We start from the raw sequence: 27533 nt of genomic DNA, 5'->3' as shown, positions 1-27533 counted from the left end.
CGTGACAGGCTGTTCCTGGAACCCTGCCCTGCCCTTCTGCTCTCTAGAGGGCCTGGCCCTTCTAATCTGGGTTTCCTGAATCCACAGCATGGAGCCTGTGCTGGGTGCAAGTCATTGGTATTTAGAAGCAGGCTTGGGGACCAGGAATGGGGCTCTGAACAAGCCCGGGGGATGACACAGAGAGTCTAGTGCATGCTTGCATGCTGAGTTGGGCACTAGAGTAAAATGTACCTTAAAATTGTCCACTGTACACTCAGAAAAGGAGCACACTCACCTACAGCGTCCACGCACAGTCTACACTCGTGAAAGGAGCTGCAGAATGTCTGGACGGTGGCTGTAGAGAAACTGGGCTGGAGCACCCAGCCACACCTGCACAGGTGGCTGCTCCTAAAGGGCCCAAGAGTGTGCACAGCACATAAGTGGATAAAATGGCAGAGTCGCTGTTTGTGGTTTGAAAATACCCCATCGTTGGGGGCATGCGGAAACCTGTAGACAGTGATGCGTGCTGTGATGCCAGTTTGTTGAGACTTAGAAGCTCCTGGGAGCCGGGCAGTGGTGGTGCACACCTTTAATCCCAGCACTCACGAGGCAGAGGCAGGTGGATCTCTGTGAGTTTGAGGTCAGCCTGGTCTACAGAGCTTGTTCCAGGACAGGCTCCAAAACTACAGAGAACCCTATCTCATAAAAACAAGGGAAAAACAAAAGGGAAGAAAAGGAGGAGGAAGAGGGGGAGAAAAAGAAGCAGCAGCTCCTGGCACTCCTGGGCCTCTAGGCATGGTTACCATGGACTGGACTCCTGGACTGTATAGGAGGAGACAGCGACACCTCTCTATGCTTCCTGACTAAGAATGTGATGTGACCAGCTGCCCTAGGCTCCTGCTGCTGTGACTTCCCCAACACGACTGACTACTACAACACTCAGATACTATGAGTCAATAAGCCTCTTGTCCCCTGTGGTGTATTGTCAGGGCACTTGACAGTAACTATAGTGATATTTTATTTATGTTTTAATACATAAAGCTTGCCTGAAGTTCAGAGTGTGGAGCTAAACCACTAGAGGCCAGGGAGTGGTGGCGCGCCTTTACTCCCAGGACTCAAGGCCACCCTGGGCTGCAGATTGAATCTGTCTAAAAGGAAAAGTAGAACTCACACAAAGGTGATCCCAGCACTGGGGAGTCACGGGCCTTTAATTCCAGGACTAGGAAGGTGGTGACAGGAGTGATGTGGCTGGGTGGAGAGAGATCTGTAAAGCAGGAGACGGGAACTTAGGGCAGTCTGAGGTTTGATGGAGACAGACACCGTTGGGAGGTACAGTCTGAGGACAGAACTGCCCCTTCGGTCTGAGCATTGGTAGAGGTAAGAACTCTCTAGTGTCTGGCCTTCTGCTTCTCTGATCTTCAGCATTGACCCCTATAGGTGTGTGATGCCATGCCTGGTGCATATTTGTGTATTCTCAACCGTTTTAAGTTTTTTCTTGCCTGTAATGTGCAAAAAACTGTCTCACAGAGCCCTTCTGTGTGGAGAGGTTGGCCGTCTGGATGGGAGCCCACGTGAGGCCAGTTCGTGGCAGGCAAGTGAAGTCCCAAGTGAAGGGAACATGCCACAGGAATGCCAGCTTCTGTTCTGGGCCGGGCCTGCAAGCCATCAACATAGGCAGCCGCTACCAATGAGACATGCATTCTGTACCCACAGATGCAAAAAGAGTGAGACCCTGAACTCAAATCCCCAGTATCTGTAAGGACTGAGCGTGACTGTGTGTGTCTGGGACCCCAGTGCTGAGGGCAGAGGCAGCTGAATGCTGGGAACGGCCAGTCACCCAGCCTGACTAAATGAAGAGTTTCAGGGAGAGCCCGTATTTCAAGGCAGCAGGGTAGAGAACGATAAAGCAGGACCCTGGTGTATCGGAGACCAGCTTCGACAAAAACACCACTTACCAGGGTAGGAGTATGGGATTAGAAAAGTGAGTAGATAGCACGAAGGCGCGAGTGAAAACAAGGAAACAATAAACAGAGGTAGTACCAGGAGGGAGTTCCAGTGAGTACTGAAATTGCCCGCATTTAATTTCCAACTGCTTAAAATATCCCCGATCCCAAAAGGTAGGTGTTAATTTGGGAGCGTCACCCCAGACCCTGACATCCATCCCAGCCCACCCTGGCCTGGGAGTTGCAGTGGTCTGGACTCCCTCTGGCCTGGGAATTGCACTGGTCTGAACTCTAAATCCCAGCATGACCCCTCCCCGGGGGAGGGTCAGGACCACTTCCACAGGGTATTTAAGTGGGGGCCCAGAGAAGGAACACGTGGTCCCAGTTTTTGCATGTGCTCCCCTGTTTTCTGTCTTCCCTGCCATGCTCTCGGCCACCTGAGAGTGCTGCATTTAATAAAACATGGGCATTTTAATTCGGTTTGATTAGACCTAATTGGATTTCTTTGTGCCAGCGGAGCGGCCCATCTTAGGATTTTTTCCTAACAGTAGGAGTAAAATTAAAAAAAAAAACCCTGCATTAACATGATGCAAAGAAATGAACAGATCAGTCGAACATTGCAGGCTACCAGGCTACGTTCTTAGTTAAACGTTGTTACTAGAATAAGACAAGTCACACTCACATCCTAGACCAAAACATTCTGTAGGCAAACCACTCCCTGGGTGGGAGCTATTGTTATCTCCTTCTCCTTGAAGAACTTAGTTGGATCCTTAGACTTTTGTTTGGGGTAGAAATATATCTACTTCTTTATTCCTGAAGTATAAGGTCTAGATGTTAGCCACACCTGTAGACAATAACTTGAGAGAGCGGAATTCTCTAGTATAAATCTAGGTGGGACCTTTGAGGTCGGACCAGACAATAACCTTAAAGGAACAGAAGTAAGTTCCAACTCTCTAACCTTTGGTCAAGGTGGAGCTAGGCTCACATTTTTGGGCTCCACACTGACATCTTCATGTATCCGACAGATGCAGCAATGGACACAGCATAAGTACTGCCTTTGTCACAGATGACATTGGTGGCTGGAGTGGACTGGGCCAGGAGCCTTCCTCTTTCTAAGTCCCATATTTTGACTTTCTGCCCAGTGTAATGCAGTCTCCTCCTTGACACTCAGGGAAGTCTGTGTGCTTTATGCATATACCAGTGACAAACATCCCACCATATTCCAGGGGTGCCTTTCCCTGACTCCCTGGCTCATTAGATGTGGCTGTGCTAGGAGGCCTGGACTCCCCCTGGAAACTTTGGCCTAATGCCAGGGAACCTCTCTTCCTGCAGCGGGAACCTGGGAAAGAAGCAGCCACCTCCACGGTATCTGGTATCTGAGGCCAGCCATGTGCGCTGCTGGGATGCACACACAGGCCACACTACTGAACATGGGAAATATCGCGGCACCATGCAGGATTCTGACAACAGGCGTGCCAGGGTGGACAGCTGTGGGCATCACCTGCAGAACAAGTGAACACTGCCCTCCAGTCAATAGCGTAGCCTAGCTCACTTGAACGCTATCCTGAACCAGGAGAAGGAACAGGAGAGTGTGTGACAGGGTGTGGGGACAAGGCAGAGTGCTAAGCAGGTCCATGGAAGTGACTCCTGGTGTCCCTGCCCTCTACAGCAAAGAGAGTAATTTAAAAGAAAATACCTTAATCTGGGCAACAAGATGCCTCAGTGAGTAAAGACACTCGCCACCAAGCCTGACAGAGTTCAGTCTGGAAATCCACTGGCAGAAAGTGAGAACCAACTGCTACAAATTATCCTTTTACCCAAATGTGAGTACAATGGCACATGCACACTCGTGTGTGTGTGTACACACGTGTGCACACACACACACACGGTTTTTCAAAATAGAATATCTTATTAACCCAATATAACTGACACAGTCTAGGAGCACAGAATCCAAAGAAGGAATTTTAACAACTTTTGCAGTCAGGGTAACGGTGCCTGTCAATCAGCATAGTCTGGGAATGCGTTAAGAGACCCAGAGGGGATGTGGTGGTGCACCCCTTCAGTCCCTGAAGATGGACTGAAACAGATGGATCTCTGTGAGTTCAAGGACAGCCTGGACAGCCTGGTCTACATAGTAAGCTCCAGGTCACTTCAGTTGTGTAGTGAAACCCAGTCTCAGGGGAGCGGAGGTAAGCAGGCTGGGAGAATCAGAATTCTTCCATTCTTCCAATGGAGACAGCATCTCCTGCTTACCGAGAAGCCTAGGCAGTCCCTGTCTGCCGTATCAAAGCAAGGGAGCTTCAGTGGAACGTACACCCCAGAAAGTCTAGCCGTCATCCGGACATTAGGCCAGATGCCAGGCTTGTTTCCCAAAGGCTAAAGAAGCCTTGGGCATCTTGAGGCCTCGCATAAGTAGACTGGTGTTTACATTTCCCGTGGGAGGATGAAACTGCCCTCGCCAGGCTTGCTAGAAGGAATCCTGTAGCAGCAATTTCTTTAGGGATGTCTACTCTCCCCCAAGCAAACAACCAACCACCAGGCGTAAGTGCCTCTCTAGCTGGACACTGCCCCTCAGCCCTGGGAGGACCACCCTGTATTGTTTGGACACCAGGCTGCAGCAGTATGTCAAAGGTCCAGGGACAAGTCATCTATCCTTGACGATCCTGGAGTCCCACAGGGACTAGGCAGAGGAGAGGCATCCTCCTGGGACACGGCCCGCCTTAGCGACATTCCAAACCCATGCACAGCACCTCTGAGCCTACATCAAGTGGCCTCCCTCCTTTTTCCAGTCTATTCCCATTATTTTTCCTAACAATGGGTTTATCATGGTTCTATGCAGAGGCCATGACAAAGTCCCAGCATCTGATCTTCAGGGTTGGGAGAAGCAGTTACTCAGAATCCTAGGGATAAGAGGGAGGCATGGGGTCTGCAGGGGCCTGGTTTTGTTTTTGGTTTTGTGGTGTGTGTGTGTGTTTGTGTGTGTGTGTGTGTGTGTGTGTGTGTTAACACTTTGATTTTATTTTGCATGAGTTTTAAATTGGGTGCTTTCTAATTTTTTCTTAAAAGATGTGTGCCAGTTGGTGGTGGCACACAGCCAGGTGGTGGTGGCGCACGCCTTTAATCCCAGCACTCAGGAGGTAGAGGCAGGTGGATCTCTGTGAGTTCGAGGCCAGCCTGGTCTACAAGAGCTAGCTCCAGGACAGGCTCCAAAGTTACAGAGAAACTCTGTCTCAAAAAACCAAAAAAAAAAAAAAAAGAAAGAAAAGAAAAAGATGTGGGTATGACCTAGGCAGTAGTGGCACATGCCTTCATTCCCAGCACTCAAGAGGCAGAGACAGGTGGATCTCTGTGAGTCTGAGGCCAGTCTGGTCTACAGAGCTAGTTCCAGGGCAGCTAAGGCTGTTACACAGAAAATCCCTGCCTTAAAAAAAAAAGGAAAAAGAAGATGGGGGCATGAGTATTTATATACATGTGTGTATATACATGAGTATATACATGCGTGCATACATACATGTATATCTGTGTGTGTGAATATGTGTGTGTGTGTATGTACATGTGTGTAGGATGGTGCACATCTGTGGAGGTCAAAGGTGTCCTATTCTACCACACTTATTTCCTTGACAGGGGGTCTCAAGAAATCTAGAGCTAGCATGGTGCCCAGAAAAATCCTAACAATTCTGTGTGTGTGCGCGTCCATAAGTGCATGAAGCATGATTAATAAAAACTCAGAGATAGATATTGGGGTTCAACCTGATGAACAGAAAAGCAAAGCAGCCAACTCTTACCTCAACCTCAGTCTGAAGATGGTGATCCTGCATCGAGGAAACCTTAGAATGAGACTGAGAGCTGTCTCCTCTCATTTTATAATCCTCTCCAGTTCTGGGATTAAGGGTGTGGTGTATACCACTACCACCTGGGTTCTATGGCAAACTAGTGTGGCTACTGGGATTAAAGGTATATGTCATTGTGACTACTGGGATTAAAGGTGTGTGTCATTGCCTAGTTTGTAAGGCTGGCCAGTGTGGCTGTTTTACTTTTCTGATCTTCAGGCAAGTTTTATTTATTAAAATACAAAAGAAATGCCACTGTATTTCCCCCTTTTGTCTAAAATTTAAAAAGGTTATAATATAAGAAAACTATATGCAATAAGTTCAATGACGATATACAATATATACAGGCAACAAATACATCAACAATGTCTAGTCCATTTGCATTTAACAAATTTAGAAAAAAAATACTCCATCATCTACCTTATCTTGGTGAGTCCAAAGTCTTGTACCTAATTTACTTTCTATCATAACTTCCTTCTGTGTCAGGTAAACAAGGAAAACTATAACTATTTAGTCTTCAACTCCCTCAGAGACCTAAGAAGGAAATAATATTAACTGAGTAATCAGGAAGTACAGCAAGAGATTTCCCAAAGATGTAATGACAGTCACCCAAAGTTTCTCTGCACCGTTGGGGCATCCATCTTCAACCTACAAGCTTAGCATATCCAACAGACTTTTCTGTGAAGCATGATATTCTGAAGGGCTGTCCCTTCTTGTCTTGACAATGCTTGGTTGGTGCGGGAGAATAATCTGTATTCTGTCAATCATGCATTTTAGTAAAACGCTGATTGGCCAGGCAGGAAGTATAGGTGGGTCAACCAGACAGGAAGTAGAGGCAGGGCGATGAGAACAGGAATATTCTGGGAAGCAGGAAGCTCCTCCTCCATTCCTGCCCAGACCACCGAAGAAACAACATGTGAGCTGCCAAACTGAGAAAGGTACTGAGCTGTGCGGCTAACATAGATAATAATAATGAGTTAATATAAGTTACAAGTGTTAACAAGAAGCCTGAGCTAATGGGCCAATCAGTTTATAACCTAATGTAGACTCTGTGTTATTTTCTTTGGGAATTGCTGGTTGTGGGGTACCAGGCGGGACAGAAACCCCAACAAGCCAGCCCTCATGTTACACTTGGCAGTCACTTTCTTTTGTGCCCTCCTTGTCCAATTAGGACAGCACACTCTCAGCAGTCAAAACGGACATTTTCTTGCCCAGTGATTTACTTTTGCCACAAAGAAAATAAACTCCATGTAGAGTTTCTTCGATGCTCATTATCTTCTCTGAAGTAGATTGGTTCTGCCTGGATCAGACATGTCTCATTGTCATAAAGAACCTATGTTATTAAAACATCTTAAATGCCATTTTCTGTAGATATCTGAAGTATTTGAAGATGACCTGTCTAAACCAAAATATATCTTTGTTTGACCTTGAAAATAGACCTAATGTGACTACAAATTTGATTATAATTGGTGATTAATTACTAACCTGCATTTCCTTATTATCCTAAACAGTTTGTAACATTTTTCAAGGATTAGATATTTGCATTACATTGTTAAATGAACTGTATAGGTAAAGTACCTTGAAAAAGATTAGAAATGTATGTACAGTATGTTTAACAAAATTAATCTCAAATTTGTATCAATATACAAAATTTGTATATAATATACAAAAGTCCAATCCAATGTAAAGCATTTAAAACTAGTAGTTGTTCTTTAAAAGTAGATTCAATAATCTACTTTTTTATTTTATCATATCTATAGCCTCCCTTTTTCTTTTCAGTGTAGATTCAATAATCTACCCTTTTATCCTATCATATCTATAATATCCATACATTGAATGATCAAAAACTATCCACCCCACCTCTTGGAATGTGGGCATTGTATTCTTAAATTTATTTCATGCTATCTGGGGGCGATGGTATCTTTAGGTGATCCTGAAAGGAAAATTTGGGTTAATTGTCAAGTCCTGGGAGAGGCAGGTGTATATTTTGTTGTCCACTCTGTGCTTCATGGAAAAGTACAAGACTTGTCTCAAGTCCTGGCTAGAGCAGTCTGTGAGGCTGGATCATCTCAGCTAGCCACCTCATGTTCTGAGCAGTTCATAGTCCAAAGCCGATCTTTAAGTGATTCTATCAGCTGAATGGCATCATATGAACCAGGTGGAATCATTGTTGTGGGGCTCTATCTTCTTCCTAGAGACTTCAAAGATTACTAGGAAATTTAGGAAAATGTATCATTCACTGTGGAAAACTTAATTATTTATATCAAAATAGAAAGTTTAAATTTCAATAGACATATATTCAAAGAAAGGTACTATAAAGATGAAAAAAGGTATGGGGGAAAGTAGAATTTTTGAACACAGAGGTTTTTTTAATAACCTTAATCCCAAAATGTTTATTTTTCTTCTGTCCCACACCAGGTGGCTCTCCTGCTATGAGACAGAAACTCTGAGCTTTTAACAACATGCTTGGATTTAGAGAAGGATAGAGCCACAGTCCAACTCCAAAGCCAGCTTTGATTTTTAAGTCAGTTAGGAATGCCATTATATTGAGAAATATTGAGATTTTACCCTGCAAAGAATATTTATATCATAAATCAGATTTTTCTTTACTTGGTGATTCTTTATGGATAGTTATCTTTTTTCTTTAGGCATCGAGATGCCCAAGGTCTATTGACTTCTTAAAGATGGGTATTTTCTATTTTACTACAAAGACAAGAACAGAACCTTGCCCCAACCTTTGTGAGGTTTCTTTATAGCTTGTAGGATTGTCACCTCAGTGGATGAGTTGTCATTTCTTTCTCAAGAGGTTTCTTCTTTTCAAACCAAATCTTGATTAATTTTGATGGCATCCATAGCTTCTCTTCTCCTGTGGAAACAAGAGCGAAACCCCTTTCCCCATCATAGCACATCATCTCCTGGTTTCCATTCTGAGGTCAACATGTCCTGAATTACAATGGCTGATTTAATTTATAAGATTTTTCTATTATCTAATGTCTCTCTGTAGCTGTTGTTCCTTTCTCATTAGCATTTAGAAAATCCAAAGTTAATAAAACACTATGCAATCTATTTATGGGGGTCTTTTATCATCCCTTTCTGTTTGTTTAACATATTCTTCATAGTTTAATTTTATCTAGCTATAACTGTCTGACCTGTAGGATTGTGTGGTATACCTGTAATATGCTTTATATTGTAATAAGCAAAAAAATTGTTTCATTTTTTTCAGAGACATATGCTGGACCATTGTCTGCCTTTATTTGTGCAGATATACCCATGATGGCCATAACTTCTAGCAAATGTGCAATTACTGAATCAGCCTTTTTCAAACTCAAAGCAATTACCATTGAAAACCTGAATAGGTATCAATGGTGTGGTATACTGTTGGAGGAGAGCCTGCTTGTTCATCCCAGTTGCCCAGCTAGCTTAGACCCAATATAATCACATAGAAAGTCTATTATTTAAAACATTGCTTGGCCCATTAGCTCCAGCTTCTTATTCGCTAACTCTTACATCTTAACTTAACCCATCGTCATTAATCTGTGCATCACCATGAGGTCATGGCCTACCAGCAAAGTTTCAGCATATCTATCTCTGGCAGTGACTCCATGGTGTCTCTCTAACTCCACCTTCCTCCTCCCGTGTTATAGGTCAAGTCAGTTCTTTATTTATTAACCAATAAAAGCAACATCTAGACAGAAGGACCTCCCACACCAGTATACATATTTTAGTTTTTCAAATTCTACAAAATGGAATACATACATCAGCCAGATTTCATTCCTTTAGTGCCCTTTGTGTTACTTCCTACAGGTAGTGGTGTTTGGTTGTATAAAGAACAAGTAGGACATCTCTTTATAATCTCTTGTCTTGTTGCCATGTAATAGAAAAATCATTTTTTAAAACCTTTGCTATTGATATTTTTATGAAATGCTAAGACCTTTATCATTTTTCAAATTAATAATCAATTGATTTTTGCATTGCCCTGTGCTAGAGGACCTGGCAGGCCCATATGGGATCAGATGTGTGTGGTGTATATAGGATGATGCCTATTTCTGATTATATCTTGTGACTGAACAAGTAATAAAGTCAGTTCTGTATCATCTCATATAAATTCATTGGTTTCAATATGCAAAACAACTCTTTCTGCATGTTGTGAACTGGTAACTATGTACTAAGATTTTTTTTTTTAAAATCCCTTAGTACGATGAGAATAACATATAACTCTGTATTTTGGACAGAATCTTAAGGGCTTTGTTTCACTTTACTTAAATGTTCTGATTTGTAACTTGCCTTTCCTGATTTATTTGCCTCAGTATAGACTGTAGGGGATCCAGTTACTGGTGTGACCTATACAATGCAAGAGAGGATCCAATTAGTTCTCTATATAAGTTAAATTCTCTCACTTTTGGAGTAGTTGTTGTTAATCTCTCCCAAAGAAATTATTATAAGATCCTTGTCGGGGTTCACTTTCTTCCCATAATTTGTTAATTTCATCACTAGTAAAAGGTACTATAATTTCTGCTGGATCTATTCCTGCTAATTGGTGAAGTCTCAATTTTCCTTTTATAATTAATTGAGAGACATTTTACACATAAGATTTTTAATTTTTACTCAGTTTATGTGGTAAAAAGATCCACTCTAAGATAATATCTTCCTTCTGCATTAAAATTCCTATAGGGGAATGTTTAAAGGGTAATATGACCAGAATGCAGTTAAAATTTGGATCCACACAATCCACATTTGTCTTCTGTAATTTCTCTTCAATCAAAGTCAATTCTCTCTCAGTTTCAGCAAATAATCCTATGGGACTATCTAAGTCCTTATTACCATCTAAGGTTCTCTTTAAATTAATCAGTTGATAAGGCTTTATCACAATAGTGGACTGTAGATTGGAAATGACTCCTAGCAATCTTTGAAAGTCATTAAGAGTCTGCAATTGATCTCTCCTAATTTGTACCTTTTGTGGTCTAATTTTTTGTAAACCTATTTTATGGCCTAAATAATTAATAAAATCTCTTCTTGGTATTTTTTTTCAGGAGCAATTTGCAATCCCTAACAAGGCAAAATTTTCTTTACTTCTTCAAACAGTCTTTGAAGCCGCAGGGCGACTGGTAATGAAAAGTCCCCAGACTATCTTGATACAAAATATACAGCTTTAATAAACAGAAGTAAGACTTACAACAGCTTACACCAGAATCCAAACAATCCATCTGGATGCAGGAGCCAGGCGAAAAAGGGGCGAGCGGAGTGCACTTGCTAGGTTTATAGGCAGGCTTTAGCCTGAGGGCGGCACGCCCCAAAACCAGAATGTGATTTGCTGAACTCCCCTATCATCTCCCCTTTTTTTCTAAAATAAGACAGAACCAAACCAAATACAACTATATACAATAGAAGCAAATAATAAACATAAAGTTACAAACAACAAACAATGTTAAGCAAGAAACATATAACAAAAGTTCTGCTAAATAATGTAGATGGTAACTACAACTATCTAATCTTCAACTCCATCCAAGATCTGAGAAGGAAAATAATTTTACTCAAGCAGCCCGGAAGTACAAGCGGAAAACTTCTGAAATGTGCAATGAATGGAAGAGATAACTGAATACCTGGGCAATCACCCAAAGTCTCGTATGCAATGTTGAGTCAACCAACTTTGGTTAAGGCCTGATGTAACTGACATGCCATTTTTCAAAGGCAAGAAACCTTTTAGGACTCTCTCACCCTGTCTTTGCAAGATAAGACAATCCTGCTTTTATCCATTTATGGATATTCTGTAATTCTGTCAGTGGTTGAGGTATGGGCTTTTTCTTTGCCCAAAGGCCAGTTCTGCCAGGAAGAAGACAAGCTCCAGGTGGAGTGTCTTTGGTGCTCAACGTTCTCTCGGGAGTAGAGTGGTGATGCCAGGAGTGATTGTGTCTCACTACTATAGAACTATGAATTAGATTAAAGACCATTTTCCACAGCTCTTCGAAGAGGTTGAAGATTATACTATCTATACTAAGTATGATCTCAATGCACCTAAATAACCTGATTAGCCTAAATATAAATATAATAAACATATATGACTATTGGTTTCTATCTATCTAACTTGAAGACTAAGAGAATGAACAACTGTGCAATGAGTGAGGACAATGACCTCCAAATGTAAACAATGTACATAAATATCTTTATCAGAGGTAGGCATGTAAATATATGTATATATATATATTAATACAAATAAAGGTAGAATCATACTCACATACAATATTCAATATATCAATGTACAAAAATCAACACCAATACAATTTTCTAAAACCAATGATCACCAATCAATCCCCCCCTTTTTTATATAAACACCCCTGAGTTTAAAAAATACCTCCCCCATTCCCTCATCCCTATATCAATTATAACCAACCCCTAAATGATGTCCCTAAACCTGAGGGCAAATTCTACTGGAAGAGGGGACATCGTCCTCTAAAATTGCTTCCAGCTGTCACGAGGGCAACGTTTCTCTTAGGGGCGTCCTGTGAAAATAATTGATGGTAAAATTCCCATATAAACATTTGGTGTGAGAGAATTGTAAATAGTCTCTGAATAAGTTGAGGAGGTCTGGCCAGAGTGTTGTCAAATATTGTGCATCATCCAGAACTGTTTTGTGTAGCTGGTACCAAAAAACAGGTCTAAAAAATAGCATTATCAACATTATGATGTCATAGTAACCAGGTGGAGTTGGTGTTGTGGGGCCCCATCTTCATCCTAGAAGCTTTAAAGATTACTGCAGGAAAATTTATTGTTTGTTATGGGAAAGTTAAACATTATCTACAAAGACATATACAGACATATATATATATTAAAAAGATAGAAACAGATGTGGGGAAAGGCAAAGAAAATTTATCAATTATAGTTATTCTGTCCCGTATCTTGGCTCTTGACATGAGACAGAAACTCTGGGATATCTCTTATCAACAGGCTTGGAAATGAAGAGGGACTGAGCCATTGTCCAACTCCAAAACCAGCTCTACATATTTTTAAATAAATGCACATTAGTACATATTAAAAAAATTAGTAATACTTACCTAAACTATTTGGATTCATTGTTGATCCTCTTTTGGTCGTTGGTGGTATCTGTATTCAATTATCCAGGGTCCCTTGGATCCTTTGAAAATGAGTCTTCTCCTGTGGAAACAAGAAGAGAACCCTGCCCCCAATCTTTATATTTCTCTTACCTTTGGTGTGATTATTATCCTTGTAAGTGGATAATCCTTATCCTTGTAAGGCTTCTCCTCTTCAAACCGAACCTTTATTAATTTTGATGGTATCCACAATTTTTCCTCTCCTGTGGAAACAAGAGCAAAACCCCTTCCCCAACGCAGCACATCTCCTGGCTTCCACTGTGAGGTCAGCACATCCTTGAAATAAATTGGTTGATTTAGTTCAGCAGACTTTTCCAATATCCAATGTCTTTCTGCAGCGGTTGTCTCCTTCTCATTAGCGTTGAGAAAATTCAAGGTTAATAAAGCATTATGTAACCTATTCCTGGGGGTATTTTCCACCCCTTTCTGTTTGTTCAACATATCTTTTATAGTTCGATTTGATCTTTCTATAACTGCTTGACCTGTAGGATTGTATGGTATACCTGTAACATGCTTAATATTATAATAAGCAAAAAATCGTTTCATTTTCCTAGAAACATAAGCTGGACCATTATCTGTCTTTATCTGTGTAGGTATACCCACGATGGCCATTACTTCTAATAAATGAGTGATTACTGAATCAGCTTTTTCTGAGCTTAAAGCAGTTGCCCATTGGAAACCTGAGTATGTGTCAATGGTGTGATGTACATATTTTAATTTGTCAAATTCTGGAAAGTGAAACACATCCATCTGCCAAATTTCATTCCTTTTAATACCCTTTGGATTAGTCCCTGCAGGCAATGGTGTTTGGTTATAAAAGGAGCAAGTAGGGCATTTCTTTACAATCTCCTTAGCTTGTTGCCATGTAATAAAAAACTCTTATTTCAAGCCTTTGCTATTGACATGAAGTTTTTATGAAATTCAGATGCCTGCAGCACACTACCAATCAATAAGTGATCAATATCTGCATTACCTTGTGCTAGAGGACCTGGCAGACCCATATGGGATCGGATGTGTGTTATATACATAGGGCAAACTATATATATAGTAACTGATCATGTCTTGTACCTGGATAAACAATGAGGTCAGTTCTGTATCATCAGGTATAAATTCAGCAGTTTCAATATGCAAGATAACTCTTTCTGCATATTGTGAGTCAGTAATTCTATTAAAAGGTTCTTTAAAAATCCCTAAGCACCATAAAAATGACATATAATTCTGCCTTCTGGACAGAATCATAAGGACTTTGTTCCACTTTACTCAATTCTTCTGATTTGTAACCTGCTTTCCCTGATTTATTAGCATCAATATAAAATGTACGGGCTCCGGTTATTGGAGTGTCCCGCACTACCGTCTCACCAGCAAGAACGACGCAGCACACTTAGGCTCCTTCTGCAGAAAAGCTTTAATGCGTCTTGAGAGAGAGAGAGCATAAGCTTACAAAGCAGAGACCTAGAATGAGGGGAACCCATCCCTTATATAGGAAACAGTCCTCGCTTCGGACGTGTCACTCTTGGATTGGTCCGCTGCCCATCAACCCAGATGACGCCTTGGGAGTAGGCAGGGACGCAGCAGTGGAAAGTTACCAAGCACATGCGCATTATCTTGTTCACCAGGCGGTGAGGCCGGATGCCAGCGCCATCTTGTAATGGAGAATGTGGTTGTGACCCTCCACATCTCCCCCTTTTTTACTTCTTTGCAGAAAGGCAACTCCCTCAGAAGGCAAAGATAGAGGTCGCACTTCCCAGAGTAGAAACATTATAATGGGCTTGCACGGAATCTGCCCCTAGGTTCATGACACCTGGAACTTATCCGGCCTGCCCTCTGCCATTTTTCTGGGAAAGGGAAAATACGGCAGGAAACCCTTATGCAGGGCGACATATCTCTCAGAGAGGGCCATTCTCTGTGCGATGCTCTTCAGCTCAACAACCTTCAGGGCTAGCTAAGCCAAGCACTCCACCCTGTGCCATGGACCACTGTCCTAGGGGTGCAGGAGCTGGTTGGCATAAACCTTACTGCTTCAGCATAGATAACCACACATCAGTAGAGGCCCCCTCTTCCAGGGCAGCCAGCGCTTGTGCAATAACCACTTTGTCCCTACGGCTTTGGGATTTGAGTCGGCAGACCATCCAGAGGAGAAACATTCACAGCATAGGGCTGCTCCAAACATTCCCACCCCCACCCATTCTTTGAAGTAGGAGATGAAGGACACAATCCAGGACTGGAATCCTTCAGCCAAGCTTATGTCCACTCACGTGGAGTTGATTGTCACGATGGACCGTCTCAAGGAGGACAGCAAATCATCAAAATTCTCGGTCCAATTTCCTGCAAGATACAAAGACAATTCTCGGGACAGGTTAGCCGCTTTTGTGAAGTTCTCATATGGTACACTGGTCACACATAAGGCTAGAGTTTTTCATTCACAGCCCAATTGGGCAAGCTGCCATAAGATATCCACCTGTTCTTGCACTAGGTCAATTTTTTGATTAAGAACCATTATTCCACCTCTAATAGATGGATCTATGGTAGCCTGATGATCCAGGGCCGTAGCCACTGTGGTAGATAATTGATTGAGGGTCTCTGTTTTCCATGGTATGGGCCATGCTGCCCCAGTGGCGCCTAGGAAAAACCCAGGCTCTGTTTGTTGATATTAGGTTTAGGATTTATTGGTTCCTGTATTCCTTGCTTGGAGTGACCCAAGCCCTTTCCTGGCCTATGGCCCATTCTTATCATTATATCTTGGGCCTGAGATGAATATTCATTAGATAAGGTCAATCCCATACCCTGCATCACGTCTCTTCCACATAAGTTAACTGGCAGGGGGAGGACATATGGTGTAAAATATCCTGACTGCCCTTCGTCTGTTTTCCAGGTTAATCTGGTGGAGCTAATGGTGGGGCTTGCACTGTAGCCCAAGCCCTGTAGGGCATGAGACGACTCGGTAATGGGCCAGGACTGTGGCCACCAGCGCGATGATATAATACTTTTGTCTGCGCCGGTGTCCAAAATGCCTTCAAAGCATTTACCATTGACCCAAAGGGGCAGTTTGGGTCGATCTTGAAGGCTAACAACCAAGTAGGCCGAATCCTGTCCTGTTGACCCCATTAATTTATTCTCCGGCCTCTGGTGGATGTCTGCTGGGAGAAGCAGTAACTGAGCTATCCTGTCTCCTTTACTGATGGAAAAAACTCCATTAGGGCAAGAGCATAGGGCTCGTATTTCAGCAGTGTGCTGACTATCAACAAGGCCTGGGTGGACAATCAGTCCCTGTAGGGTAAGCGAGCCATGCCCTAAAAGCAGGCCCATGCTTCCAGGGGGTAGGGGCTCAGGCAGCTGCACAGGGATGGGCTGTACCCCCATTTGGGGCATCAATAGGAAGTCGGTGGAGGCACGCAAGTCCATTCTTGTTCTGCCTCTGAGGGTCCCTCGGTCGTTGCCCTGACGAACTTGTTCCCATATTTTTGGGGGCCCTGGGACCGAGGGCCCATCATCCTGTTTTTTGGACCATCAGTCTGTGGGTTTCCTAATGGTGGGAGGATCTTGCCATGGACATCCCTAACGGAGCGGCAGAGCTCAGCCCTATGATAACCTTTACCACAGCGCGAGCAAAGGGTAGGAGGCGCTCTCTCCTTTTCTGATGACCTACAATCCTTTTTTAAATGTCCTGGCTTCCCACATTTAAAGCAAACTCTTTTGTCTGGCCCTTTAAAAGGGCGTTTTTGTGACTGCATGATGGCTGCAGCCAAACCTGCATTCGTCAGGGGTCCTCCTAGTTCTCTACAGACCCTGAGCTAGTCCTGTAACCCTTTATTTTTCCTAGGGGCTATGGCAGCACGGCACTCCTGTGTGGCTTGCTCAAAAATGAGCTGCTCAATGAGTGGCGTGGCCATATCAGTATCGCCAAAAATGCATCCTGCTGCCTCAGTCATTCTTGCCACGAAATCTGAAAAAGGCTCCTGAGTCCCTCGTATAATCTTGGTGAGCGGAGTGCTCCCTTCTCCCTTTTTTGACAAGGCTTTCCGTGCTCTTATAGCTGTATCGGCTACCTGATGGTAAGCACCATAAGGATAGTTTGTCTGGGCAGCGGCGAAGCGCCCTTGCCCGGTCAGGAGGTCAAAAGTCCATTGTTGTTGTTCTGGAGTTAAGGCCTGAGCTTTAGCTCTGGCCTGTTCCTGGGCCGCCTCATGCCACAGGGCTTTCCACTCCAAATATTGACCCATGCTGACGAGCGACGCTTTTATAACTGTCTCCCAGTCAGCTGGAGTCATGGCAGTCAAGGCCAATCTGTCCAATTGGGCTAAGGTAAAATTAGCAGTCACTCCATACTTCCTGACAGACTCTGCTAACTCTTTTATTTGGTTGTACTCCACAGGTGCATGCACCCGCCTGTTCTCCCCTTCGTAAACGGGGAAGGCCAGGCGCAACTTTCTCTTGACCTTGTCAGGGATAAATGAAAAAGTCTTTGGCCCAAGGCGTTCCTTATAAGGAGGCTCCGGAGGGGCGGTTGGGGGAGGGCGCAGCTCATAAGGAGGCGGATGGGCTGTTTGGGATAACCTTCTCATGGCCCTACCGCTGGAAGACTGTGCCCCATTATGGGGATATCTTTCCCTCTCATATCTAGCTGCTGCTTCTTCTAATTCTGCCTCCTCCTCTGTATCTAGTTCTTCTACCTCTTCTCCCGAGCCAGAACTTTCGTGCTCACTTTCATGGTCACTTTCAATTTGCAGAGCTTCGAGTTCCGGCAGAGGATATAAACTGCTGTTCTTTCCTTTTTTCTTGTTGTTGGTATCAGAAAGCTTTTGACCTTGTAGGTCAGTCTTCTCCCCCGTTTTTATTTTCTTAGAACCACCGGGGAGTCCTTTTTTCTTATCTGGGATTGTCCTTTTCTTGCGCGCGCCCAACCTCTCACTGCGCTCAGTTTCTGACATGCTATCCTGGACTTCCTCCAATACACTTCATCCTTCTGCAACAACCGCCTGGCAGGATTCATCTTCTAAGCAATTCCAAAGTGATCCCAAAAGAAAAAATAAGAGAACTGCTAAAAGAAGTACCAAGGCCTCTACAAAACCTTCCCAAGGCTGAGACAAGTCAAGCCCAAAATCAAAAAGTCCAGGAATAATCATACCTCTCTGAGCATACAGACCTGCAGTTCTGAATCCTCCTTGTGTCCAAGGGGTCTCCGGTGGTGCGAGCAGTGGTCAGGGTCCCCCGGCATCTCGGGTTTTCGGCACCAGATATCCCGTACTACCGTCTAGCCAGCAAGAACGACGCAGCACACTTAGGATCCTTCTGCAGAAAAACTTTAATGCGTCTTGAGAGAGAGAACATAAGCTTACAAAGCAGAGACCTAGAATGAGGGGAACCCATCCCTTATATAGGAAACAGTCCTCGCTTCGAACGTGTCACTCTTGGATTGGTCCGCTGCCCATCAACCCAGATGATGCCTTGGGAGTAGGGAGGGACACAGCAGTGGAAAGTTACCAAGCACATGCGCATTATCTTGTTCACCTGGCAGTGAGGCCAGATGCCAGCGCCATCTTGTAATGGAGAATGTGGTTGTGGCCCTCCACATTGGAGCATCACGGACAATTCGAGGAAGGATCCAAGAAGTTCTCTTTATAAAATTAAGTCTCTTGCTTTTTGGGTAATTGTTATTGATTTCTCCAAAAAAAATTAGCACAAGCTCTTTGCCATGGTTCATTGTCTTCCCACAACTTTTTTCATCTCATCAGCAGTGAAAGGCACTATAATTTCTGCTGGGTCTATACCTGCTAATTGACGAAGTCTCAATTTTCCTTTTATACTCAATTCAGAGACTTTTTCCACATAAGTTTTTAATTTTTTACTTGGTTTGTGTGGCCAAAAGATCCATTTCAAGATAATATCGTCTCTTTGCATCAAAATTCCTGTAGGAGAAATTCTGGAAGGCAATATAACAAGAATACAACTAAGCTTTGGATTTACCCTGTCCACATGAGCCTCCTGTAATTTTTCTTCAACCATTGTCAGTTCTTCTTCTGCTTCAGCTGTTAATTCTCTGGGACTGTTTAAGTCTTTATCACCATCAAAGGTTTTGTTTAAATGAATTATTAGATCAGGTGTTATCCCAACAGCCGGTCGTAGGCTGGAGATGTCTCCTAATAATCTTTGAAAGTCATTAAGAGTTCGTAACCGGTCTCTCCTGATTTGTGCCTTTTGTGTCTTAATTCTTTGTAAACGTATTTTATAACCTAAATAATTAACAGAATCTCCTCTCTGAATTTTTTCAGGAGCAATTTGCAATCCCCATTTAGGTAACACTATTTTTACTTCTTCAAACAGCCTTTCTAAGGTATCTTTGTTTTGATCAGAGATCAGGATATCATCCATATAGTGGAATATTATGGACTTAGGAAATTGTTTGCGTATAATTTTTAATGGTTGGCTTACAAAATATTGGCACAGGGTGGGAGAGTTTAACATTCCCTGTGGGAGGACGGTCCACTGGTACCTCCTTGCAGGCTGAGAGTTATTATAAGTAGGCACTGTGAAGACAAACTTTTCTCTATCTTTTTCTTGTAAAGGTATAGTGAAGAAACAATCTTTCAGATCAATAACTATAAGAGGCCATCCCTTTGGTAACAGGGAGGGAAGAGGAATTCCAGATTGCAGAGGGCCCATTGGTTGAATAACCTTGTTGATAGCTCTAAGATCTGTCACCATTCTCCATCTACCAGATTTTTTTCTTAACAACAAATACAGGAGAATTCCAAGGGCTGGTAGATTCTTCTATATGTCCAGCATCTAATTGCTCTTGTACCAGCTGTTCTAAAGCCTGTAACTTTTCCTCAGCTAAAGGCCATTGTTTAGTCCATATTGGTTTCTCAGTCAACCATTTTAGAGGCATGGCTGTTGGTACCTCTGAAGGGCCATCAATTGTGTTGTGTTCTTGTATAGTTCTAATGGCTGGTTTACGCCATCTGTAATATCTTGTAATATTTTCCTCAGGAATATAGGATCTAGAAGCAGCAGGAATGTTAATTTGGGTATTCCATTGCTGCAATAGGTCACGGCCCCATAAATTCACTGTGATATTGGCTACATATGGCCTTAGTTTTCCTATTTGTCCATCTGGACCTATACAATTGACTCATCTCGTGCTTTGTCTTACTCGAGATAGAGTCCCAATTCCTAGGAACTGAATATCTACCTCCTGAAGAGGCCAATGCAGATGCCAAGATTCTGGAGTAATGATACTTACATCCGCACCTGTGTCCAGTAAGCCAGTAATAAATTTGCCATTTACACATACTCTTAGCTTTGGTCTTTGTTCATTTATAGAAGTCTGCCAGAATATTCATTTACTTTGTCCTCTTAGATTTCTTGATTCATTCACCACATTTATCTCATCCTTCAGAGCCGTTATTGCTTTTAACAGCAGGCATGGGGCATTCTAATTTCCCTGAAGAGGCATGTTCTCTGCAGTGATCGGAAATGACTGGACCACATTTGCCATGGGAGCCTTCGAGAGGCCCCCTATTGAGTTTCCCGATGGCAACAGGTTGCCCTGTTTATCTCTTGTTGACCTACACTCATTCATCCAATGCCTGCCCTTTCCACATCTCCTACATAAACCTGAAGGCTGAGTCCTCCTATTCCTGTTATTCCTAGAAGAGGCATTATTCCTGGAATTCTATTGTCTGCAGTCCCTTTTCATGTGTCCCATTTTGCCACAATGAAAGCATTTTGTAATCTGATGTCTCCTTTTACCTTTGGAAATTGCTTCTTGCACCCATGTTTCATTGCCATAATCAAATGTATCAACATTCATTGTATGTAATACCCATTCATCCAAAGGTGCTGATCTGATCTTTAAAGGCCCCAGGATCCTTTTGCATTCTACGTTGGCATTCTCATAAGCCAAAGACTCAATTACTATATTTCTTGCTTCTGGATCAGGTATCCCTATTTGTACAGCCTTAGTTAGTCTTTGTAAAAAGTCACTAAAGGGTTCTCTCTGACCCTGTTTTACCCTGATAAATGATTTTACTCTCTGACCTGAGTCTTGAACCCTGTCCCAGGCCCTTAGAGCTGCTGTGGCACATATGGATAAAATGTTTTCATCATAAAGAGCTTGTTCCTGAGGATCAGAGTAAAGTCCTTCACCTAGAATTTGATCTAGAGAAACCTCAATTCCTTTCGCTTATTCTTGTTGTTGTAAAAGTCTGGCCTCTTGCTTGAATAGGCATTTGAAATGCCATAAAGGTCCGTTCTCTAGGGCAGCTGAGGTCAGCTGATTCCAATCTTGAGGGGTTACCCTGTTGCTGAGAGCCCAGGATTTTAACATCTCTCTAACAAAGGATGAATGTAGTCCATAATTCACAATTGCTTGTTTAAATTCTTTCAGATCGTTCATACGTATAGGCTCCCATGTATGTTCTTTAATGACCTTAGGGTTTTTAGAGCCAGTTATCTTTTCTGATGTTATTACTGGAAAGGCAGGTATAACTCTGTGTAGACTCAGAGTTTTCGGAGGTAAATGTTGCCTTTCTACCTTTTGCTCCTGTTCATCAGAGTCTGTGATTTCCTCAATCTTATTAAATCTGCTCACCATTGCCTTCTGTAAATCCTGAATCTCCTGTCCAGTATTATGCTCTAAAGCCTTCATTAACGATTCTAAGGCATGGAGCTTGTCCGTCAGAGACACCATTTCCTCCCTGGACACTATCACCTTCATTGATAATTCTAAGGCGTGGAGCTTGTCCATTAGAGATACCATTTCCTCCTTGGACATAATCCTCATGGCATGTACTGTGCCTTCTTGTATGGAAATCCTGTCAATTAATCTATCATACCCTTTTGATAACGTCCAATTTTCACATTCAATAGTTTTAATCCTCTCAGCTAATGTTTCAGCACTTACAGTCATGGACTGGAGGTTATGAGTCATTTTGGTTGTCCCCTCCTCCAGAGCAGTGAAGTTCCCTTCTAAAGAAGCAATATCAGACTGTACCTTCTTTATATTTTGGTCAGTCGACCGAGTCGTATCAGACAAAGATCTAGTCTCCTCTTTGAAATCTCCAAACTCTTTTTTGAGGATGTTGGTGTCAGTCTGAATTGTCCTTAAGGTTTTAATCTCTGCCCTCAGCATTGTATAATCAATCTGTAAGGACTGAATCATCCTTATAAAATATCCAAACACCAGAAAAGCAACAAGTCCCAGAAATAACCAAGTAAGAGGAATATCAGAAACCTCAAGGAGGATATCCTCCATGGCTCAATTAAAAAGGCCATTGAATTTTTGGATAGTAATATTTTCTGACATGTTCAATCAAAAGAAATTGTATTTATTTATTTGTTTTCAACTGAAAAGAAAAATCTTACCTGTAATGACGCTTGCCTGCCAGTAAGTGGCGGGGGCGCACCTGAATCCACATGGCAATGGCGCCGACCCGGAAAGATTCTGAAATATATATAAACTCAAATCCAGAGGTTACTTTCAGGCTAGCAGCGCAAGCCAAACTCAGCCGGGGCTGCAGGGAATACACCGCCCGAGTGGGGGTAGAGCTGCCGCTTGCCCGAGTTCCGCAGCTTTTGCAGAAGCCAGAAAGTCCCCGGCCCGATTCTATTGAACGGAGCTGGGATCCAGTGCAGGCTTTACTGTAAAGGCCGCCAGGTGCTGTGTGCGCTCAGGCTACTAGGCCCGCGCCACGAGGTGGGAAAAAGGGCCCACGTTCGGGCGCCAAATGAAGCCACAGGGCGACTGGTAATGAAAAGTCCCCAGACTATCTTGATACAAAATATACAGCTTTAATAAACAGAAGTAAGACTTACAACAGCTTACACCAGAATCCAAACGATCCGTCCGGACGCAGAAGCCAGGCAAAAAAGGGGCTAGCGGAGCGCGCTTGCTAGGTTAATAGGCAGGCTTTAGCCTGAGGGTGGCACACCCCAAAACCAGAATGTGATTGGCTGAACTCCCCTATCAAGTCTTTCTAAAATATCTACATTTGAATCATATAGTAAAATGTCATTCATGTAATGGTAAACTATAGATTTGGAAAATTGCTTATGTATCATTTCCAATGGCTGACTTACAAATTATTGACATAGGATGGGGCTAGTTAACATTTCCTGTGGGAGAATCTTCCATTGATATCTTTTTAGCAGACTGGGAATTATTTTAAGTAGGTACTGTGAAGGCAAATTTTTCTCTGTCTTTTTCTTATAAAGGTATAGTGAAGAAATGTTCTTTTAAATCAATAACTGTAAGAGGCCATCCTTTAGGCAATAGAGAAGGCAAAGGAATGCCAGACTGTAGAGAGCCCATTGGCTGAATCACCTTATTAACAGCTCTTAGATCTATTACCATTCTCCATTTTCTGGATTTCTTTTTCTTTTTCTTTTTTTAGAAAAACTATCAAATATAGGAGAATTCCAAGAGCTGGTTGATTCTTCAATATGTTGAGCATCTAGTTGTTTCTGTACCAGCTGTTCTAAAGCCTGCAGTTTCTCTTTTGATAAAGACCATTGCTTAACCCATATAGGTTTCTTTGTTAACCATTTTAAAGATAGGCTCGTTAGTACGTCTGAGTGTTTGTCAGTTGTTGTCCTGTGTTTTTGTACAACCAGAATGGTCAGTGTCTGCTTTTATAACATTCTTTCCAGAAAGATGAGTTGGCTTATAGTCTGTTTTTGAGACTGTAGGAATGTTTATCTGGGTATTCTATTGTTTTAACAGATTACAACCCTATAGATTCACTGCCATGTTAGCCACATGTAGTCTTAGCCTCCCTCTCTGTCCTTCTGGCCCTATGCATTCAACCCATCTCATGCTTTGTTTTACCTGAAATAAGGTTTCAGTTCCTAAGAATTGAACATCTGCCTCCTGAGGAAGCCAATTTTGATACCATGATTCTGCAGTAATAGTCACATCTGCCCCTGTGACTAATAATCCTTCCATTATTATGTTATTTATGCTTACTCTCTGCTTTGGTGTTTTGATCATTTACAGAAGTTTGCCATTTTCTGTTGGAATTTTTGATTCATCCTTTGTGGTTATTCTATCATTTAGAGTACTACAGATTTTTATAACAGACATGGGATTTTTTAAATTTTCTTGGGAAGGCATGTCCTCCACAGTTACTGGAAATGACTGGGCCATATTTGACCTAGGGGCCTGTGAGAGGCCTCAAGGAATTCTCGATGATATCAAGTTACCTTGTCTTTTTGCTCTGTACTCATTGGTCCAGTGCTGGCTTTTGCCACACCTTCTGTATAACCCGGAAGGTTGGGAATCTTCTATTTGGGTGATTCCCAGAAGAAACATTATTTCTAGGGATGCCCTGTCTACAGTCCCTTCTCAGATGACCTATTCTACCACAATTAAAGCATTTGATATTTTTATGTTTCTTCATACCTTTAGAAATCACATCTCCTACCCAAGCCTCAGTGTTATAGCCAAAGGACTCAGTATTGGCTGTGTATAGAATCCATTTGTCCATTGTTGCTGATCTTACCTTTAAGGGCCCAAGTATCTTTTTGCATTCTAAATTAGCATTTTCAAAAGCAAGAGACTCAATGAGTACTTGTCTAGCACTGGGTTTGCAACCCCTATTTGTACAGCTCTAGTTAATCTTTGCAAAAACTCATTAAAGGATTCTCTTGGGCCTTGTATAATGTTAGTATATGATTCAATTTTTTTTCCTAGTCTTGAATCTTGTCCCAAGAACTCAAGACTGCTATACAGTATAGGGACAATATGTGTTCATTGTATATAGCTTGACTATCCAGATCAACATAATGGCCCTCACCAAGAATTTGATCTTGGGAGACCTCAAAACCTCTGACTCTACCTTGATGTTCAAGGGCCTTAGCTTCCTCTCTACACTAACTCTTCCACTGAAGGTATGGACCATGGTATAGTACAGCTGAGACTAGTTGAAGCCAATCATGTGGAATGACCAAATTTCTTGAAGCCCATGTCTTTCATAACCACCTCACATGTGGTGAATACATGCCATAAGATACTACTGCCTCCTTGATATCTTTTAGATTTTTTATACATATAGGCTCCCATTTACATTCTGTATATCCTTTGGGTATGTAATATTTACTGGCTTTTCCAAAGTAGTAATAGGATAAATAGTTAAAACTCAGATTTCTAAGTTATCTGTGACTCTGAGGGGTACTGGCGATGCTAAGTCTTTACTGTTATCTTTTGTCTGTACCTCATCTCCTTGCTTACCAGTTCTGACAAATTATTCAATAGTTTCACATCTTTTTATCACTGTCTTTTGTGGAGTCTGAATTTCTTGACCTGTGAATATTTCTAATGATTTCATCAAATCAATTGCTCTCTGGTTCTCATCAGGTACATATGATTCCAAGTTTTTAATTTTCTCCATTAATGATATCTCTCACCCTTAGAGATTATTTGGATAGCATGTAGATAGCCTTCCAGGATTGATGTTTTACCTGCTAGCTTTCCATAACTTTTTAAGAGATTTTGATTGTCAGTTTCAACAGTGTGAATCCTTTCAGGTAATATCTCAGTACCATTCTATAATGTTTCATAACCCATTGACATGGAGTGACTTTTGCCTATCAAATTATGGTTATTATTTTCAATGGTATGAATCCTATCAAACCATTTCTTTAAAAATATAATAATTATCAAACTCATAGCAGCTATGGCTAAGAACTGTGCACTGTAAGACTTCTGTCTCTGCATATATTCACCTGGAAATGGAAAAAGCAGCAGCAGGAGATTGAAACTGACAGGGGTTCTACTGATTTTGCAACTTCCTTTGTTGATGCTCATAAAAACAATGGATCAGTGTGGCTGGAGAGATGGCTCACTGGTTAAGAGCATTTGCTGCTCTTTCAGAGGACCTGGGTTCAGTTACCAGGACCCATATGGCAGCTCACAACCATCTATAATTGCAGTTCCAGAAGTTTCATTTCCTTAGGCATCAAGCAGGCATATGATGCACGTGCGCACGTGTGTGCAAGCGCGCGCGCACACACACGTACGTGTAATGGCATTTCATTTGTATTTTAATAAAAAGCTTGCCTGAAGATCAGAAAAGTAAAACAGTCACATTGTCCAGCCTTACAGACCGGGCAGCAAAGACACACACCTATAATCCCAGTAGCCACACTAGTTTGTCATAGAAACCAGATGGTAGTGGTGCACGGCCTTAATCCCAGAACTAGAGAGGATTATAAAACAGGAGGAGACATCTCTGTAACATGAAGGGCCTGCTTGTTGGTGTATCTGTCTGCCTGACACCCCACAACCGGCATACCCCAAAGAAAATCAATCACACAGAGGTCTCTATAAGTTATAAAGCTAATTGACCCAATAGGTCAGGCTATTTATTAGTTCTTATGACTTATCTTAACCCATTATTCTGATCTATGTTAGTCACATGGCTTGATACCTTTTTCAGCTGCCATCTCACATGTTGCCTCTTCGGTGGTCTGGGCAGGAATGGCAGAGGAAGCTTCCTGCTTCCCAGAATTCTCCTGTTCTCATTGCATCACCTTTACTTCCTGTCTGGTATTCCCGCCTATACTTCCTGCCTAGTCTAATCAGCGCTTTATTAAAATACATGATTGACAGAATACAGATAATTCTCCCACACCATTTCCCTCTTTTTTTTTAACAAAGGAAAATACCCATAGTCCATTTGTTGGGAATGTGGGCGTAGTATTTCAGGCTACTTCCTGCTCATTGGGGGCGCTGATAATCTTATGGGGAACTAAAGAAAATTATCATCAAGTCCTGACTGGAATATCCTGTGAGTCTTGATCACTGCAGGCAGCAATCCTGAATCTGTTTTGGATGTAGAACTCTGTATCCAGGCCATCTGTTCCTACCAGAGATTTCTCAGGTGGTCTTCCTTGACTGAATCTGATTTTTCTTAATTCAGAATGAATCCACAGCCTCTCATTTCCTGTGGAAACAAAAGCACAATCTCTTCTCCAAAGTAGCATACCTTTTGACTTCAATTTTGAAGCCAAGGTATTTTCAAAATATCTTGGATTAATTCAGCAGCATTTATAAGCAAATATCTTTTAGCAGCTGTTGCTCCTTCCTCAGCATTCAAACAATTCAAAGAGAGCATAATAGCATACAGTATCAAGATTCTCTGTGTATTTCCATCTTTATGCAACTTTATTTTAACCTCTATTTCTTTTATTTTTACTTTTACTTTTTGAGACAGGTTCTCTGTATATCTTTGACCTGGAATAACTCTGTAGACCAGGCTGTCCTTGAACTCACAGAGATTCCTCTGTCTCTGCCTCCTCAGTGCTGGGATTAAAGGCATGTGCTACAGTACCTTGAACTCACAGAGACCAGTCTGTCTCTGCCTCCCAGGCATTGGGTTTAAAGGTGTGTGCTACCACACCTTAAAGTCACAGAGGTCAATCTACCTCTGCCTCCCAAGTGTTGGGATTAAAGGTGTGTACCACCACACCCAACTACTTTCTTTCTTCCTTTTTTACTTTTAAGAACTTTAACCTTTAGCCTGCATATATTTTTAACACCCTGTAAACCATTTAGAGGTTTTCTTCATCTTTGAATCTCTCTTTACTGTATATTTTTCTTTATCTAATCACATGAGTCTTTAAGGAGAGGATTAAAGCCGTGGCTTTGACGGCTAGATCCAGTCCATTCCTTAGCTTTC

Source organism: Myodes glareolus, chromosome 11 (genome assembly GCF_982192425.1).
Source record: "Myodes glareolus chromosome 11, mMyoGla1.1, whole genome shotgun sequence".
Classification (NCBI taxonomy): domain Eukaryota; kingdom Metazoa; phylum Chordata; class Mammalia; order Rodentia; family Cricetidae; genus Myodes; species Myodes glareolus.
Note: the sequence above shows the minus strand (reverse complement) of the source record.